The sequence below is a fragment of the Schistocerca serialis genome, chromosome 7 (assembly GCF_023864345.2).
Source record: "Schistocerca serialis cubense isolate TAMUIC-IGC-003099 chromosome 7, iqSchSeri2.2, whole genome shotgun sequence".
NCBI lineage: Eukaryota > Metazoa > Arthropoda > Insecta > Orthoptera > Acrididae > Schistocerca > Schistocerca serialis.
In genome coordinates, this window is record NC_064644.1 from 509,532,062 (window position 1) to 509,550,836 (window position 18,775).

The following is an 18,775-nucleotide window of genomic DNA, read 5'->3' on the forward strand; positions in this document are numbered from 1 at the left end:
TTCAATTAAACAGCATCAGCTTCTTGGTAACAGATTTATTAATTAGCCTGTTCTTAATTGTTTTCAAATCAATGGTGCTTATTTCATTTCGTCATTGGGGCACAAAAATTATTCGTGTATACCGAATTTTTCTAAAACTTTCAGCCTTAAACTGCTTTGATACACCAGTAAAGTATTCGACTTTTAATTCAATTTTCCGTTTACGGAAAAGTAACAGGTACTTTTAACTTCTTATATTGTAATCTCTCATGTTGTGTTTCAAAAATAAGTTACTTGTTTGTGTACGTAAAAACTACATGTTATAGTTAGAACCTTTTTGTTCTGAAGCAGGTCTTTAGAAATAGGCTCGACAATCCGGAAAATCTGACTCACAGATCCCAGAGCTTACCGGATCATAAAAGTCGTACTGTACTTTCATAATTCAAGTCACATTAAAATCATATCTTATCGGAGTTTTACATCATACCTTACTAACTCATTTTTGATTGCCAAAATAATATGATTCGTGAGTATTCGGCAATAATTATCTTTCAGATACAAGGTATGTTCAGTGTATAGTAGAATATTGTGTCGAGGCTAAACTATTATTTTGTGTACTATATTCTGTAACGTGGAAGCAGTATACAAGGGCGATGCACTTGAGGGAAATATTATGGAAATGGAAGAGGTAGTAGATGAAGATGAAATGGGAGATATGATACTGCGTGAATAATTTGACAAAGCACTATAAGACCTGACTCAAAACAACGCCCCGGAAGTGGACAACATCCCATTAGACCTACTGATAACCTTGGGAGAGCCAGCTCTGACAAGAAACTCTACCATCTGGTTAGCAAGATGTAAGAGACAGGTGAAATATCTTCAGACTTCAAGAAGAATATAATAATTCCAATCCAAGGAATGTAGACGTTGACAGGTGTGAAAATTACCGAACTATCAGTTTAATAAGACACGATTGCAAAATACTAACACGAATTCTTTAAGACGAATGGAAAAACTGGTAGAAGTCGACCTCGGGGAAGATCAGTTTGGATTCCATAGAAATGTAGGAACAAGTGAGGCAATACTACGAATTATCTTAGAAGATAGATTAAGGAAAGGCAAACCTACGTTTCTAGCATTTGTAGACTTAGAGAAAGCTTTTGACAATGTTGACTGGAATACTCTCTTTCAAATTCTGAAGGTGACAGGGGTAAAATACGGGAAGCGAGGCGCTATTTACGATTTTTACAGAAGCCAGATGACAGTTATAAGAGTCGAGGGGCATGAAAGGGAATCAGTGGTTGGGATGGGAGTGAGACAGGGTTGTAACCTATCCCCGATGTCATTCAATCTGTAGACTGAGCAAGCAGTAAAGGAAACAAAAGGAAAATTTGGTGTAGGAATTAAAAGCCAATGAAAAGAAATAAGAACTTCGAGGTTCGCCGATGACACTGTAGTTCCGTCGGGGTAGTTCAACGGAATGGAGAGGGTCTTTAAAGGAGGATATACGAGGTAAGATGAACATCAACAAAAGCTAAACGAGGACAATGGAATGTAGTCAAATTAAATCAGATGATTCCAAGGGAACTACATTAGGGAACGTGACACTTAAGGTAGTAAAAGAGTTTAGCTATTTGGGAAGAAAAATAACTGATGATGGTAGAAGTAGAGAGGATATAAAATGTAGACTGGCAATGGCAAGGAGAGCGTTCTTGAAGAATAGAAGTTTGTTAACATCGAGTATAGATTTAAGAGTCAGGAAGTCTTTTCTGAAAGCATTTGTATAGGGAATAGCTATGCATGGAAGTGAAACATGGACGATATATCGTTTAGACAAGACAGGAATAAAAGCTTTCGAAATGCGGTGCTACAGAGGATGCTGAAGATTAGACGACTAGGTCATGTAACTAATGAGGAGGTACCGAACAGAATTTGGGGGAAGAGGAATTTGTGGCACAACTTGATTAGAAGAAGGGGTCGGTTGGTAAGACAAGTTCTGAGGCATCAAGCGGTCACCGATTTAGTATTGGACGGCAGCGTGGAGGGTAAAAATCGTAGAGGGAGAGCAGAGATGAATACACGCAGCAGTTTCCGAAGAATGTAGGTTGCAGTAGTTACTTGGAGATGAAGCTTGCACAGGGTACTGTAACATGGAGAGCTGCATCAAATCAGTCTCTAGACAGAAGACCACAACAACAACAACAACAACAACCACTTTCTATAACATGAAGAATCTGAAAATCACATTAGTTTCACTAAACCTCTCATAATTGCTCCTCTCAGTGGACTAAACATTTAAATAAAATGCTTATTAAGTAGAATTTGCGAAACAGATTTTTTTTAACAGTGTGACGCCTGCTTTGCTCTACAGAATGATAGATAGCAATTCAGCAATTCAAGCGTGTAAGGTCATGTGGTGAGAAAAAATACCTTTATTAGTTGCTATTAGGCAACCTACTGCGCACGTGTTGCATCCCTTGCTTGTAATTATTTTCCATCTGCAACACAACATTCCTGGATCTTCGTCGCTTCAGACGTACGAACAAATACTGATGTTACAGGAATTAAAATCTTGAACGTAACTGTGTGTTCAGCAATTGTATAAATGTAAACTTGGAGAGGCTGAAAAACTCTCCCAACCGGTAGGAAAGAAGGGTTTACTGGAACCCTTGACCTAGGTTTCGAAATTTTTAAATTGCCTTCTTCGCAAGGGCGTAATGGGTCTTAATAATTACGCTACTGGTTACAAAAATATTTTAAACAAAAAAAAGAGGTAACAATTGTATTGCCAAAAATCTGTAACATAAGCGCACTCACTTGTTACGTCACATGCTGGTAAAATACACTGAATAAAGATAAATGGCTTTTGTCATATGAGGCATTCATCTTTACAACGCAAATGATCACACGCCGTAACTTAAGCCCGCAGGTCCGTAGTACTTCAGATGTGAAGCTTAAGCGCCAAATGTTGTGGCCCATTAATATAAGTCTCTTGTCGACTTAAAAAGTTGACTTGTGTACAATGAAGCACAATGATGGGATCTGGATTATAATACTGTGCGTATGATAGATATCAGAAGTTACTGCCCAAATGTACAGAGTCTAGCGCTAAGGAAATCTACATTCAGAGGATGAAAATGCGTGCCCTTACGAAATGCACCTCGACTGCCATGAGTAGACTATGTAAATTAATAGCGAACCGCTGTTAATCTAAAATGACATAAAACTAAGCAGATATAAATCTCCGTGTAAAAATGGAGTCTGAAAACATTTTTATAACAGAGTAAAACTGCAATGACGTTTTCCGTGCATGTGGTACAAGAAGCAGTAAATACTGTGAAGAGGGAGCAATAGGGTGAGGCGAGGCAATGAACTAAAGTTTATTAAAACTGAAGTGGAGAAACTTATCTTAATATTAAAGGAGTTTACAAAAAGTAAGCAATAACAGTGTAAGATTACAACAACATTTCGCCGTGCCTGTGGTAAATAGGTATATTAAAATAATAAATTAAAAACTGTGAAGATGGGGGAAGTGGGAACCATGAAAAAATCTGTTGAAAGCTAACTACTAAAGTGAAGAAACTTCCGCTTAGTCTTAGAGAAGTTTAAGAACAGTAGATGAAGCGGAACAGCTAACAAATTCCAAAATTCAGATTAGGCTCAAAACATTAGAAGAATACCACGTGTCTTAAAGGCTGAAAACAACGCTAAGTAAATGGAAAAATAGTCATACAGTTGAAAAATGGAATCAGATTACTCTAACGAGAAAGTGTTTTAAGGAAAACGATATGCTCGTCAAAGCTAGCACTGTAAACAGATGCTATGCGCCCACGAGCAGCGGCCTGAAGCCGTCGAGGATGTTTCTATTTGCAGCTGCAGCTGATCATTCTAGATGTCACCTTCTCTTGTAGCTAAGTGCTTGAATATTTCAAGGTCTTCTAACAAATCTGATTCCCAGCATTTTAATTCGCTACGTAGAGTTACTGTTTCATTCAGTTTCCTCGGAGAATGATCAGGAATAAGCAAATACTCTGCAAAAAAGGAATGATATACGTTACCACTTTTGTTTCGCAGCAGATGCTCATTATACCAAACTTTAGTAGTATCTCCAGTCTGTCCTAAATAATTGCTACGACAACTGTCACATAACATTTTGTATAGGTGCCTGAGGATCTTCAGTTTTTAGCGTGCTTAGTAAATTTTTCTTGAATCTGTTGTGGACTGACAAGACAGACAGTCCACAGTGACGGGTAACCGAAAGGCACGCGCTTAAACTCACGCAGGCTGGCGTGAGGTCTGAAACAGGATACGTAATGAATGCTATAAAGAAAAGTACGTAGCTGCTGGAATACTTAACTTTAATCCACAATTGGTGAACATTGGTCTTGTTACTGTACATGCTTCATTAGATACATAGCAAAGGATAAATGGCGTCTTGCTAGGTAGTAGCAATTGACTTAGCTCAAGGCTATGCTAACTATCGTCTCGGCAAATGAGAGCGTAATTCTCAGTGAACCTTTCCTAGCAACGTCGGCTATACAACTGGGGCGAGCGCCAGTACGTCTCTCTAGACCTGCCGTGTGGCGGCGCTCGGTCTGCAATCACTGATAGTGGCGACACGCGGGTCCGACGTATACTAGCGGACCGCGGCCGATTTAAAAGCTACCACCTAGCAAGTGTGGTGTCTGGCGGTGACACCACGGAATCTGTTGTTGATGCAAAAGTATCTCTACTGCTGTATTTTTTATCAAAAGGTAGCTAATCCTGAAAGACAAATTACATAAAAAAAGGTGTAGGAATAAACTTGCCTTTTTCTTGGTTGTTACTCTTTTGTTTGTTACTGCCTACAGCTGAAATTTTTTTTGTTTTATTACTAAGAATCTGGTCGACTACATCCTGCTTGCAATGGATGTTAATTTCTTTCTGTAAACTGCCAGAGGAATGTCGGGTTCTCAAAACCTTATTTATTGTCGAATGGAAAAATACTTTAGGAGCCTGTGGGTGCTGAAATAATATTGTCAGATTAAGTTGACTTACGACGAGTATCAAAGTTCATACTGTTATTCTGTATGCATAATTTCAAATCAATAAAATTTAATTCAACTGTCCCACTTTGAACTTCTTTGGTAAATTTAATTTTCTGATGAAAATCATTTTAGGGTGTTAAACAACAGCTCCAATACTTGGCTAGTCCCATCGATAGCAAAAATTCAGTCATGAATATAACATCTACATATCTACATATATACTCCGCTAGCCACCAAGCGGTGTGCGGCGGAGGGCACAATTCGCGCCAAAGTCATATTCCCCCCCCCTTCCCCTCCCCCCCCCCCCTCCCCCCTCTGTTCCGCTCGCGGATCGCGCGAGGGAAAAACTACTGTCTGAACGCCTCAGTACGAGCTCAGCTCTTATTTCCCTTATCTTTGAATGATGATCATTACGCGATTTGAAAGTTGGTGGTAACAATATATGCTCTACATCCTCGGTGAAGATTGGATTTCGGAATTTAGTGAGCAGTCCCGGCTGTTTAGCGCGTCGTCTATCTGCAAGTGTTTCCCACTTAAAACTTTCTATGAGATTAATAACGCTCTCGCGATGGCTAAATGTAACAGTCACCAATCTTGCCGCTCTTCTTTGGACCTTTTCAATCTCTTGAATCAGACCCAACTGGTAACGGTTCCATACAGACGAACAATACTCTACGACTGGACGAACTAACGTATTGTAAGCTATTTCCTTTGTTGAAGGACTGCATCGCTTCAGGATTCTACCAATAAACCGCAATCTAGAGTTCGCCTTACCCGTTACTTGTGTAATCTGATCGTTCCATTTGAGATCATTTCGAATAGTCACGCCCAGATACTTGACTGATGTTACCTTTTCCAAAGACTGATCATTTATTTTGTACTCATACATTAATGGGGATTTTCGCCTTGTTATACGCAGAAGGTTACACTTACTAATATTGAGAGATAACTGCCAGTCATTTCACTACGCTTTTATTTTCTACAAATGCTCATTGATTTGTTCACGACTTTCGTGTGATACTACTTTCCTGGGGACTACAGCATCATTGGCGAACAGTCTAAGGCATGAAACTGTATTTATTGCTTACCTCTGTATTACCTATTTTCTAGGGAGTTAAATAAAATGTCAGGTGTGACACCTGTAAAAGGATTTCCCACATCAAGACAAAATGACTGCACATAAAATTTACTGTTGACGGGAAAGCTATTGTGCTTAAGCACCACGTTAAATTAGCTCATAAGTTCAGTGATTTGCGTCACTGTTAGTTTTTGTGTAATAATAGGTTCTTTTCAATAATTAATAATTTCAATAATTTCAGTAATTAATATGGGAAGAGATCACTCTAATATGAGGTGCACTTACAAGTATTTTCGTTTTGTTGACCAGACCGATACTCTTTTAAATTGAAAATCACGTTCAAAGTTAAAAAAAGGCTTTATTTTTAGAACGCAAGGGCCGAGGTAACTTGTGCATCGGATATATGTCCATATGTATCTTAAACAACTTCTCAAAACACACACCGAGAGGGATAGCGTAGTGGTTAGCAGTTAACCTCGCATTCGGGAGGACGACTGCTCAAACATGCATCCAGCCATCCTGATTTAGGTCTTTCGTGATTTCCCTAGTGTATTTTGGTCTTGGTTTTTTGGTCACAAAATCGAAATGAATTACAGGAGTACCTAGATGGCTGTGACAAAGATTACACCTGCTAGTGTCGTGGGAGGAATTAGAAGATGGATAACAAGTGGGAGGTGCTAACAGACTGAGAAACTAACAAAATTCACACATTACAAATATATTATGGAAAAGCCATCAGTAACAATGTATAATTTGTGAAAGAAAAGCAATAATCGGTGTCGGAAATACTATTCCACAAATTTTCGACAGATGGGACTTCTCAGCACTTCCTCTGTGACATATCGTGATGCAAATATCTTCGGCAAGAGCCAGTGGAACACCATACATCCATAGGCACGTTCTGACACTTGCTGTTTTAAATACTGCCAGCTGTCAGATACCTAGCCAATCCTGAGCAGCAGAAAAAAACTGTACATGGGATAACACAAAGGTCGAATGAGAGCTACAATCACCTCATATGGATGCGTTGTCCAAATAGAGCATTTTTCTCCTCAACTGTTGGGAAGGAAACTGAATGTGATGCCTGTCTACTGTTTAATAGTGAAACAGTAGATAAGATTAATTGCCTGCAGAGATTAGGCTTCCATCCATTTGCATTCACACTGGTTTTCGGCAGCATCGATGAAGCACGACTTGACAAAATCCAGTTAGCAGAAGAAAATATTCAAAAGCTGACGAGGCAAAGGAGGGCGGGGAAGAGAATACTGAAGACGAGGAATAGAATTAAGATCTTGGACATGGACGTCTTTAATGACTAGAAGTATGACAATATTATTAAAAACTGAAATAAAAGTTTAAATGAGAATTGCCAAGGAGGGATATTTTTGAAATAATATATACTTCTTCTCAAGATATACAAAAGCTAAAAACCTGTAGTTTGACATAGTTCTAAAAATGGCTTTCTGAATAACTCTGGGCAGACGTTGTCCTTCACCTTGTGCCTGGGAGAAGTTCTTCTTCACTGTATGAGGAAAACAGAGCAGTCTCCGTTAACACAAAACTCAAAAACTAATTTGAAAGTAAGTTCGACCTTAAACAAAAATCTTTGCAGACGTTTTACTAGCCTCTGATGCAGACGTACACTGTAAAATTTCCGCTTCAATACTTGATTATTTTCTGAGAAAAGGTACATTAAACGTACACTGGTAACTAAGAATTCAAATTCTTATAAAATCAATATTCATGGACATTACCAAACAAAAACTGTGCGAAATATCATGCACTGTATTCTACATAATAGTCACAAGTCTCAACTTTTTAAGCAAAATACGGCAGGAGATATAAATGTTTAAATGTTCTTCAGCTGCTTGGTCTACATCTGCCGTTAAGTCAAATTTCGGGATGGTCCCTTTGAAAGGGGACGGCCGCTTTCCTTCTCCACCCTTCCGTCTCTAATGACCTCGTTGTCGACGGGACGTTAAACACCAATCTCCTCCTCCTCAAAACACAAGGCTTAGGATCCATGTTGATTAAAATTTCCTTGAATACTTCCGAAAAAGTTTTCAGTATTACCTAAACATTTCCATATCTCTTTTCTCAATGTTAGCGGTAGCATCTGTACTAACCTCGGTGATGTGATTTCCCTCAATAAACTATAACGTTTTATCTACATATACACTTTTATAATCAACGACAACGATATTGCCATTACATAAACATCTGTAACTCCATCTGGAATGCATATCGCAAATATAGGTTGAGCTCTGGTGGTGGATGTGTGTTTATAACCATAAAATACGATAATATCTAATGAGATTAGTTCCGATTCAGAATACGAATCTCTCTGGGCGAAGATACCTGTTAATTCTTGATGAAATATCGTCATCAGACGCTTTTATAGACTCCCTGACACAGCAGCAACAGTGATGGAGCGTCTGAGGGGAAGCGTGGACAACATTTAGCGTACATTTCGTGGTCATGTCATAGCGTAGGTGGAGATTTCAATTTATCAGCTACAGACTGGAAGACGCAAGTGATTATGGCCGGTAGTAGGGACAGGAAATCGTGTGAAATTGTTCTGAGTGCTTCATACTAAAATTACCTTGAGCAGTGAATCAGAGAATCTTCTAGTGAAGGTAACATCTTAGACCTACCGCTGACAAACTAACTCAAACTTTTCGACTCGCTGTAGAACATGAAATCAGTGATCATGAATCTTTTACATCAACACTGAATACGGCTGTAAATATGAATAGAAAGAAAGGTAGGAATCTCTTTACGCTTGGCAAGAGCGACTGGAAAGATAAATACGAAAAATCATCTTCAGCACTATGTTGAGCTTCAATCGACAAAGGTCAAGAGCACTGCACAGTACTCTTTGGACTGCTATGAGCCGAGCAAAGTTCTGATGGATGGAAGACAACCCAGCGTTGTTCGACAACCGTATTAGAAAGCTGGTAAGAATTGAAACAGAGCTTCACTGCAAATTTAAACGCAGCAAACAAACTCACAAACATGTTCTAAGAGATTTCGGGATTGCAACCGGTCACCGTAAACTTCACATGTGGAATGATGTTTACGACAACCGGCTGCAATCCCGAAATCTGTTCGAGCATTTAATTCGCCGGGAAAATTTTAAATTTCACACCTCACAGACAATCAGAAATCAAACTAATCCAAAAGTAGCGTAAAGAGCTACATGCTTGAAGCGTTCAAGAAATTCAAAAATAAAATGCAATCTACCGTCCTGATAGTAATATTAGGAAGTTTTGGTCTTATGTTAAATCAGTAATGGGATCAAATCCATATGTTCAAGGACTCCGTGACCATAATGGCACTCAAACGGGCAATGACACTGAAAAGGCCGAAATACTAAGCGTCCTTTTCGAAAACTGTTTCAGGGGGGGAAGTTACCAATGTTGCTTCTCTCTTAGTATTCGACCGAACAACAAAACGAAAGATATGGAAATAAGTGACGAAGGCATAGAAATACAAGTGAAATCGCCCTACAAAGGCCACTAGACCTGATAGGGTAACAATTCGATTCTACATGCACTATGCTAAATAGCTTGCACCTCTTCTAACGGCAGTGTACCGTATGTCACAGGAGGAGCGAAGCATTCGTAATAGTTGGCAAAAAGCAGGGATTGTTCTTGTCTTCGAGAAGGATCGTCGACAAGAACCACAGAACTGTGGGTGTATATCTCTAATACCTGTGTTTTGTAGAATTTGGAACATGTGCTATGCTCGCGTATTACCACATTTCTGTAGACCGAAAATCTCCTCTGCAGCAATCAACTTCGGTTCCAAAAATACCGATAGTGTGGACTCAGTTCGCTCTGTTCGTCCACAAGACCCAGAAAGCAGTAAACAGAGGCGCACAGGTGGATACCGTATTTCTCGACTTCTGGGGAGCCTCCGATCAGTTCAGCACAGCCGCGTAATAAAATTAATACACCAGTACGGAATATTAGATAAATTGTGTGACTGGGCTGGAGCGAGTCTAGCAAAATGAATTAACATTACACGATAATAGATCAATAACTGGAATCAGTTACTTTCATAAAACATCTAGAAGTATGCGTACAGAGCGGTTTAGGGTAGATCTGAACGTGTATCATCGTGTGAATGATGGGAGAGTTCTTGTCTCTCAGTTTTGGGACACATGTTATTTTCCCACGAGGTCTGAACTTAGGAATGCGGTAATCTCATCAATAGTCCGAATCTCTAACGAGTTCGACAAGGAATCATGCGAAATACACCCTGGTATGTAGTAGTAAAAGCTTATTCCAAATAGCACTTAGTTTCGCAGTGCCGTGGCATCCTTGTTGGTACGAAACTTTTGACAGCTTCTTGTAGAAGAATACCACATTCCTCACACCAGAAATTAATATTGTGTAGAGCTGCAAAATGGTCAAGCAAGAATGCTCCTCTCACTTCAAATTAATTGTATAAAAAAAATCAAAGGTAAAAAATATTCGGTGGTTTTCTCCAGACTGTATTGTTTCCTCCTAATCTACTTAAATAATGGTTCCGAATGAAGCCCCCTGGTTATCAACGATCTTTTCTATTACATTTCAATGTCACGTACCACTGAAAAACAACACGGTGTCTGCTGTAAACCAATGACGACACTAGTAACGCAATTGGTAACATGACGGCACACTTCGTTCGCCGGCCGGGGTGGCCGAGCGGTTCTAGGCGCTACAGTCTGGAACCGCGGGACCGCTACGGTCGCAGGTTCGAATCCTGCCTCGGCCATGGATGTGTGTGATGTCCTTAGGTTAGTTAGGTTTAAGTAGTTCTAAATTCTAGGGGACTGATGACCTCAGAAGTTAAGTCCCATAGTGCTCAGAGCCATTTGAACCATTTGGACCACTTTCTTTACAGTTGTGACATCACTTGAACAGGTCACTTCACTAGCCAAGACGTCACCAGCCACGTCCCATATCTATGTCGTCATCATTATGAAGTAAAAGTCATGTCTTCTTCCTACGACGTCATGGCGGCATCGTACAGGACATTAAAATGAAACAACCAATCTTAAATGAAACAACCAGTCACGGAATAGTATTTTATTGGTCTTTAAAACGAAACAGCCAATCATAGCCTAGTAATTTACTATCAATAAACATGAAACAAGCCAATCAGTATGTAGCCTTCAACTTGACCGCTTTCTGAATCATCTGAATTTTTAGCCATGTTAAAGAAAACCTATTATCTATCGAAAATACATCAATATATTGACAACTTGGAATTATCGATCTAACTTAGAGGTTAAGAAGCAGTTATTAACAAGTTTAGTTGGATCTATGTGTCACTCATGGTGTATGGTGGTATGGAGCCCCCTAAATCATATACTGCCACATCCAAATAGACTGTATTATTTATCAAAGGCGCCAAAATGTTCGTCAAAATATATACGTGAAACACCATTGTGGGCTCTCAAATTAAGGCCCATTATGCTATTTCCACGTAAATTGATCTACAACACTGCAAAGTACCTATCGTTGAAACTAACACGCTAAATAGAAGCCTAAATGAAGATACGTACAAAAACAAATCTGAGCGAACCCATAACTGTAAAAACGCATGGTCGCTATGATAATATGCTCAGCAGGCCTGCAGCGATAGTTGGCACCCATAAATAGGCAGTCTGAATTATTATTGTTCTATAACTGTCAGCTACAAGAAGAGTGCGGTTAACATGTAACTTACATTTGACTCCTACAATGACGTCTAACCTGTCGGCAATATTTATCACAACAGGTAAAGATTCTGGCTTTTCGATCTTAGGCCCGCTTGAGGTTATGGTGCCGGTGATACAAATATCTAATTTTCGTTATTCAATTTTTTTAGAAAGTTTTGAATAACGCAACACATCACCATTTTAGGGAAGAAGAAGACAATGCATCGTGTTCTAGAGTAGAATAATACAATCGACGTTTATCATTGGATAACATACACTGAAGAGCTAAATAAACTGGTACATCCGCCAAGTATCGTGTAAGGCCCCTGCGAGCACACCGAAGTGCCACAACATGGCGTGGACCCTGACTAATGTCTGAAGTGGTGCTGGAGGGAATTGACACCATGAATCCTGCAGAGCTGTCCATAAATCCGTTAGAGTACGATGGGGTGGAGATATCTTCTGAACAGCACGATGCAAGGCATCCCAGATATACTCAATAATATTCATGTCTGGGGAGTTTGGTGGGCAGCGGAGGTGTTTAAACGCAGAAGAGTGTTCCTGAAGCCACCCTGTAGCAATTCTGGGCGTATGTAGTTTCGCATTATGCTGCTGGAATTGCCCAGGTCCGTCGAACTGCCCAATGGGCGTGAATGGATGCAGGTGATCAGACAGGATTCTTACGTACGTGTCACCTGTCAGAATCGTATCTAGACGTATCAAGGGTCATATATATATAACTCCAACTGCACACACCACACACCATTACAGAGCCTCCACCAGCTTGAACAGTCCCTTGCTGGCACACAGGGTCTACGGATTAATGAGATTGTCTCGTCCGACCAGGCGACATGTTTCCAGTCGTCAACAGTCCGATGGCAGTGTTGACAGGCACAGGCGAGGCGTAATTCTTTGTGTCGTGCAGTCATCAAGAGTACATGAGTGGGCCTTCGGCTTTGAAAGCCCATATCGATGATGTTTCGTTGAATGGTTCGCACGCTGACGCTTGTTGATGGCCCAGCACTGAAATCTGGAACAAATTGCAGAAGGTTTCACTTCCGCCACATTGAACGGTTCCGCTCTGTCGTCGTTGGTCCCGCTTTTGCAGGATCTTTCTCTGGCCTCAGCGATGTTGGAGATGTGATGTTTTACCTGATTCCTGATAGTCACGGTACACTCGTGAAAGGGTCGTACGGGAAAATCCCCACTTCATCACTACGTCGTAGTTGCTGTGGCCCATCGCTCGTGCGCTGACTATAATACCACGTTCAAACTGACTTTAATCTTGAGAACCTGCCTCTGTAGCAGCAGTAACTGATCTAACAACTGCGCAAAACATTTTTCTTATATAGCCGTTGCCGACGGCAGCATCGTATTCTGCCTGTTTACATATCTCTGTATTTGAATACGAATGTCTATACCAGTTTCTTTGGAGCGTCAGTGTAGTTTGTTCATTACATTTAATTTGAGACTTACCAGTGGTAGTATGTCTACTAAACGACATTAAATTTTTGTAACACTTTAGCACAACAAGTACTATGTGTTTTGCCACGCGCTGCTCATATACACTATCAGCTTCTCGTGTTAGAATACGCTTTCAAAGATGCCAGACGTTACACAAATAATTCCACGGACATAGCCTAAATCATTACCAGTGATACCAATAAAAGACTAAGGAGAAAGAAACACATGGCATCAACAGATGAGAAAAGGGCATTGTAAAAAGAAGAATATTTGGTTAAAAAGAATTAGAATGTAAAACAATAGCAATAAATAAATAAATTTGTCCATTTTTTTATTTTTTAGATGTGTATATAATCAATAACCCGTTTTACATGCCGGCCCCGGTGGCCGTGCGGTTCTGGCGCTGCAGTCCGGAACCGCGGGACTGCTACTGTCGCAGGTTCGAATCCTGCCTCGGGCATGGATGTGTGTGATGTCCTTAGGTTAGTTAGGTTTAAGTAGTTCTACGTTCTAGGGGACTGATGACCTAAGATGTTAAGTCCCATAGTGCTCAAAGCCATTTGAACCGTTTTACATCAACACTTCCTTTATTTATTCACCTCCCGTCCCTCTCCTTTCGAAAATGAACAAGCCAGGCTTACGATTTACTTTAAGCACAGTATATGGAGCCCACGTGTCTATTGCACTCAAATTTCTTACATATTTTGAAAAATAAAGGAAACAATATTTGATTACCGGAAAGTGTAGTAGAATTATTGAACTAATTGTGGTGTAACATGGCGATGTTGGGCACCATTTATAACAATTTCGCTGTAATATGACGATATGTAGGGGGAAATTTGTTACAGTTTTGAGACTGGATGTCGCGCGTTGCTGTTAGTCAAGGATGCCATTAAGGCGAGTAAGACGCCATTATGGACAACTCATTGAGTTTGAACGAGTTCGTGTATACCGGCTAGTGGAACTGAATGTTGCTTCTGTGATTTCGCAAAAACACACGGCAAGAGTGTAGCCACTGTACATGGTTGCTGGCAGCGGTGGTCACGAATATGTACAGCGCAAGAAGACCGGGCTCCAGAAAACGAAGTGGCACTACCGAGAGGGAAGATCATGGAGTTCAGAGTATGGCTCTGGCGCATCATAGTGCATCTGCAGCAGCAATTTTAGCGTCAGTTGGCACCACAGTGACACATCGAACTGTTACAAATCGGTTGCTTCAAGAACAGCTCCGAGCCACACACGCTATAGCGTCCGCTGCATGGACACTAAACCACTGCCATATGGGACTTCATTGGTGTCAAGTGAAAGCTGGTTCTGCCTCACTGACAGTGATACTCGTGTGTTGGTTAGAAGGATGCCAGTTGAGAGACTTCAACCAATCTCTTTGCATATGAGTCGTACCGGACCTGCACTTGGAGTTATGGTCTGGTGTGCGATTTCGTATGACAACATGAGCACTCTCGTGATTATACCACAGACCAAGACTGAAAATTTGCTTGGCAATTTGGTGATCTGACCTCTTGTGGTGCCATTCAGGGATAGCACCCCTGGGGTGTTTCCCAACAGGATTACGCACGTCCCCATGTTTAAACCCTGCATACCCTACAGAGTGTAATATTTAAGGTTGTTCAAAGCAGAGAGACTAATTATAGGTTAAGTGAACATCTTAGAGACTTTGACACGTTAAGCCATAACATTCTGAAGCGGCAGCTGTCGAAGAAGGAAGGCTGGTACGTGTGTGACATAGGTCACGTTTCTGCCCAACGTGAGAAGGCCAATGACCAGCGGAATTTGCGCAGGAGCAGTCAGCACTTCTACAGAACCACGACCTCCCAGACGGGCAATACTTCCAAGGAGAACAACGATCAGCGCTGTTCGCACATCAGTGCTCAATGCTCCAGCAACTCGCAGCGCGCTGAACTCATGTGCGTGACGTATCTGGCGATACGGAGGAGACGACAGAGCAATGCCCGAACACGCCAACATAAAAGTAAAACAATGGAAAGCCGGCACGTGTGTCGACATTGGCCACGTTTCTGTCCAACGTGAGCAGCATAGATCAACGACCGAAGAGTCAGTCGCCGCCCTACAAACTTCGCGACATTGGCGAAAGCCCCGAAGAAATACCTCTGGAAATCGGGCGTGAGGGTCCTTTGAGGTGGTCCTTGGAAGGTCCTTCGAGGGTAAAAACAAGGCACGAAGAAACGTCGCCTGGACGGACGGACCGATGGTTAGTCAGCGGACGTCATACTTCGCTACAACGACTTAGCCACTACGCCGCTCGACAGAAGAAGATGTCCACATGTTTTAACCCTGCATACCCTACAGAGTGTCAACATGGGCCCTTGGCCTGCTGGATCACAGCAGGTCTGTCTCCAGCCGAGCGCATAAGGGATGTCATCGGACGACAACACCACGCATAGAGCAGATACTGAGCGTCAGTGACAGAGGGAATAAAGGTTCATTATTTTGTCAGGGATGGCGGGAAAGAAGAAAAACTTTGTGGACGGTGTAGTGGGCTCTTTCCTTGTTTCAGTAGGTGAGGTGTGAGTGAAACAGTGGTGGTTCCACTAACAGACATTTATTCAGAGATAAAACCCTTTGAACAAATAGACTAATACAGTACATTGTATTTTAACTCGCTCAGTTCCTCGCGGCTGCAAGCAGGTGGAGTCGTAGCGTGCAGATCTCGGTGACAGCGAATGCGGTGACGACTCGTACTGCAGCGGCACGCCAGGCGTCGTATCCTTTCCTCAGTACCTTGCCCGTGACTGTCTGAGGCGGTGGAGCGGCCTTCTCCTTGTGAATTCGCTCGTTCCGTTATTAACAAGCGGTTACGGCGTGGCGTGGACTGCTCCGTCGCGGAATAGAACCAGAGACCCTCAGCGTCTTCTGGCGGATTTCATCTACCTCTATGTTAACAGGTGACCCATCTGGTGAGGCCGCAGTCCCTTCGTCCTCACTACCCATCTGGGTAAGTATCACACGAACTTCCTTCTGGTAACATCTGGAATGGCGTCTTCTGTGTTGACCTATTGGTGCCATACCGACATCTACTTCTGTCGAGCAGCTTAGCGACTAAGTCGTTGTAGCGAAGTATGACGTCCGCTGACTAATCATCGGTCCGTACGTCCAGGCGACGTTTCTTCGTGTGTTCTTTCTCACCTCGAAGGAACTTCCAAAGGACCGCCTCAAACGACCCTCACGCCTGCATGTCAGAGGTATTTTTTCGGTGTTTATGCCAATGTCGCGAAGTTTGTAGGGTGGCAACTGACTCTTCGGTCGTTGATCTATGCTTCTCACGTTTGGCAGAAACGCCGCCAATGTAGACACACGTGCCGGCCTACCTTGTTCGACTGCTGCCGCTTCCGAATACTGTGGCTTAAAGTGTCAAAGTCTCTAAAATATTCGCTTAACCTATAATAAGTCTTTGTGCTTTGAACAATCATAAATAACACATTATTATTAAACATAATTATTACACACCCTACACGCGCAACCAGAATTAAGCGTCCGTGTACTGACCAACCCAGCGCAACTGGCATCCCACAAAGGGATGAGATTTGAAGTGGAATGATCATATAAAATTAATTGTTGGTAAGGCGGGTACCAGGATGAGATTCATTGGGAGAATCCTTAGAAAATGTAGTCCATCAACAAAGGAGGTGGCTTATAAAACACTCGTTCGACCTATACTTGAGTATTGCTCATCAGTGTGGGATCCGTACCAGATCGGGTTGACAAAGGAGATAGAGAAGATCCAAAGAAGAGCGGCGCGTTTCGTCACAAGGTTATTTGGTAACCGTGATAGCGTTACGGAGATGTTTAATAAACTCAAGTGGCAGACTCTGCAAGAGAGGCGCTCTGCATCGCGGTGTAGCTTGCTCGCCAGGTTTCGAGAGGGTGCGTTTTTGGATGAGGTATCGAATATATTGCTTCCCCCTACTTATACCTCCCGAGGAGATCACGAATGTAAAATTAGCGAGATTAGAGCGCGCACGGAGGCCTTCAGACAGTCGTTCTTCCCGCGAGCCATACGCGACTGGAACAGGAAAGGGAGGTAATGACAGTGGCACGTAAAGTGCCCTCTACCACACACCGTTGGGTGGCTTGCGGAGTATAAATGTAGATGTAGCTGCCGATGCACGTTTGCATACTTGCATACAGCATTCTGACAGTTATATCAGCTATTTATATACCAGCATTTCACATTTGTATCGGCTTATCTCGTACTTACATTAACCTATGATCTTAAAACGTTAATCACTTGAATATGTTACCCAGACAATGTCTTTCCGGTATTTCATAACTCTACATCAATTATTTTTTTAGAGTTGGGACTTTTTTCCGTCAGTGTATATTCCTGTCTTTAACGTCAGCTTTAGAGGTAACACGTTCATATAACGCAGACCGGTTAGACGTGGTAGCGACATTGTTCACTTTGTTACAAAGATGAAGCTACTTTCCTTGGTAAGTGCACTTAATGCTGTGAGTTAGATTATTAGAAGTGTCATGTTTGTTTCTTAATGTCGTATAAGATATCTTTCCGTATTTTTATAAATAATACAGATAAAATCTTGCTTCTTTAACCTTTTAAATGCCGGGGTGGACGGGGTTCTTTGTGTTACTACGTCCACCTTTTTAAAATATTGTAATCTAGTCCGCCTCTAAAATTTTATAATTATGATATATAATTTAACGTTTTTAATGAAGTATTCTACCACACTTCACGAATGTTTCGAATTTTTCAGTTAAACTTGACGCCAGATCTAAGAGTTAGTAGTAGATGTGACTTTCCACTATGACTGTCAAGCTCATTATTGTCAGGTTCAGGACCCTGGTTACAGATCAGTAGTACCTGTTACTGAATTTGTGCTGGTATAGCAAAGAGTGTTAGAAGATACTTTTTGGTTCTGAACCCTGCTTACACTTCAATACATCTTTGAAAAGAACACGGTGTCGACCCATTTGGTGAGGCCACAGTCCCCTCGACCTCACCACCCATCTGGGTAAGCACCACACGAACTTCCTTCTGGTAACATCTGGAATGGCGTCTTCTGCGTTGACCTATTGGCGCGGTACCGACATCTTCTTCTGTCGAGCGACGTAGCGGCTAAGTCGTTGTTCAAATGGCTCTGAGCACTATGGGACTCAACTTCTGAGGTCATCAGTCCCCTAGAACTTCGAATTACTTAAACCTAACCAACCTAAGGACATCACACACATCCATGCCCGAGGCAGGATTCGAACCTGCGACCGCAGCTGTCTCGCGGTCCCAGACTGTAGCGCCTAGAACCGCACGGCCACTTCGGCCGGCTAAGTCGTTGTAACGAAGTATGATGTCCGCTGACTAACCATCGGTACGTCCGTCCAGACGACGTTTCTTCGTGCCTTCAGTCTCCCCTCCAACGACCTTCCAAAGGACAGCCTCAAACGACCCTCATGCCCGCTTGTCAGAGGTATTTGTTCGGTGTTTTTGCCAATGTCGCGAAGTTTGAAGGGCGGCGACTGACTCTTCGGTCGTTGTTCTATGCT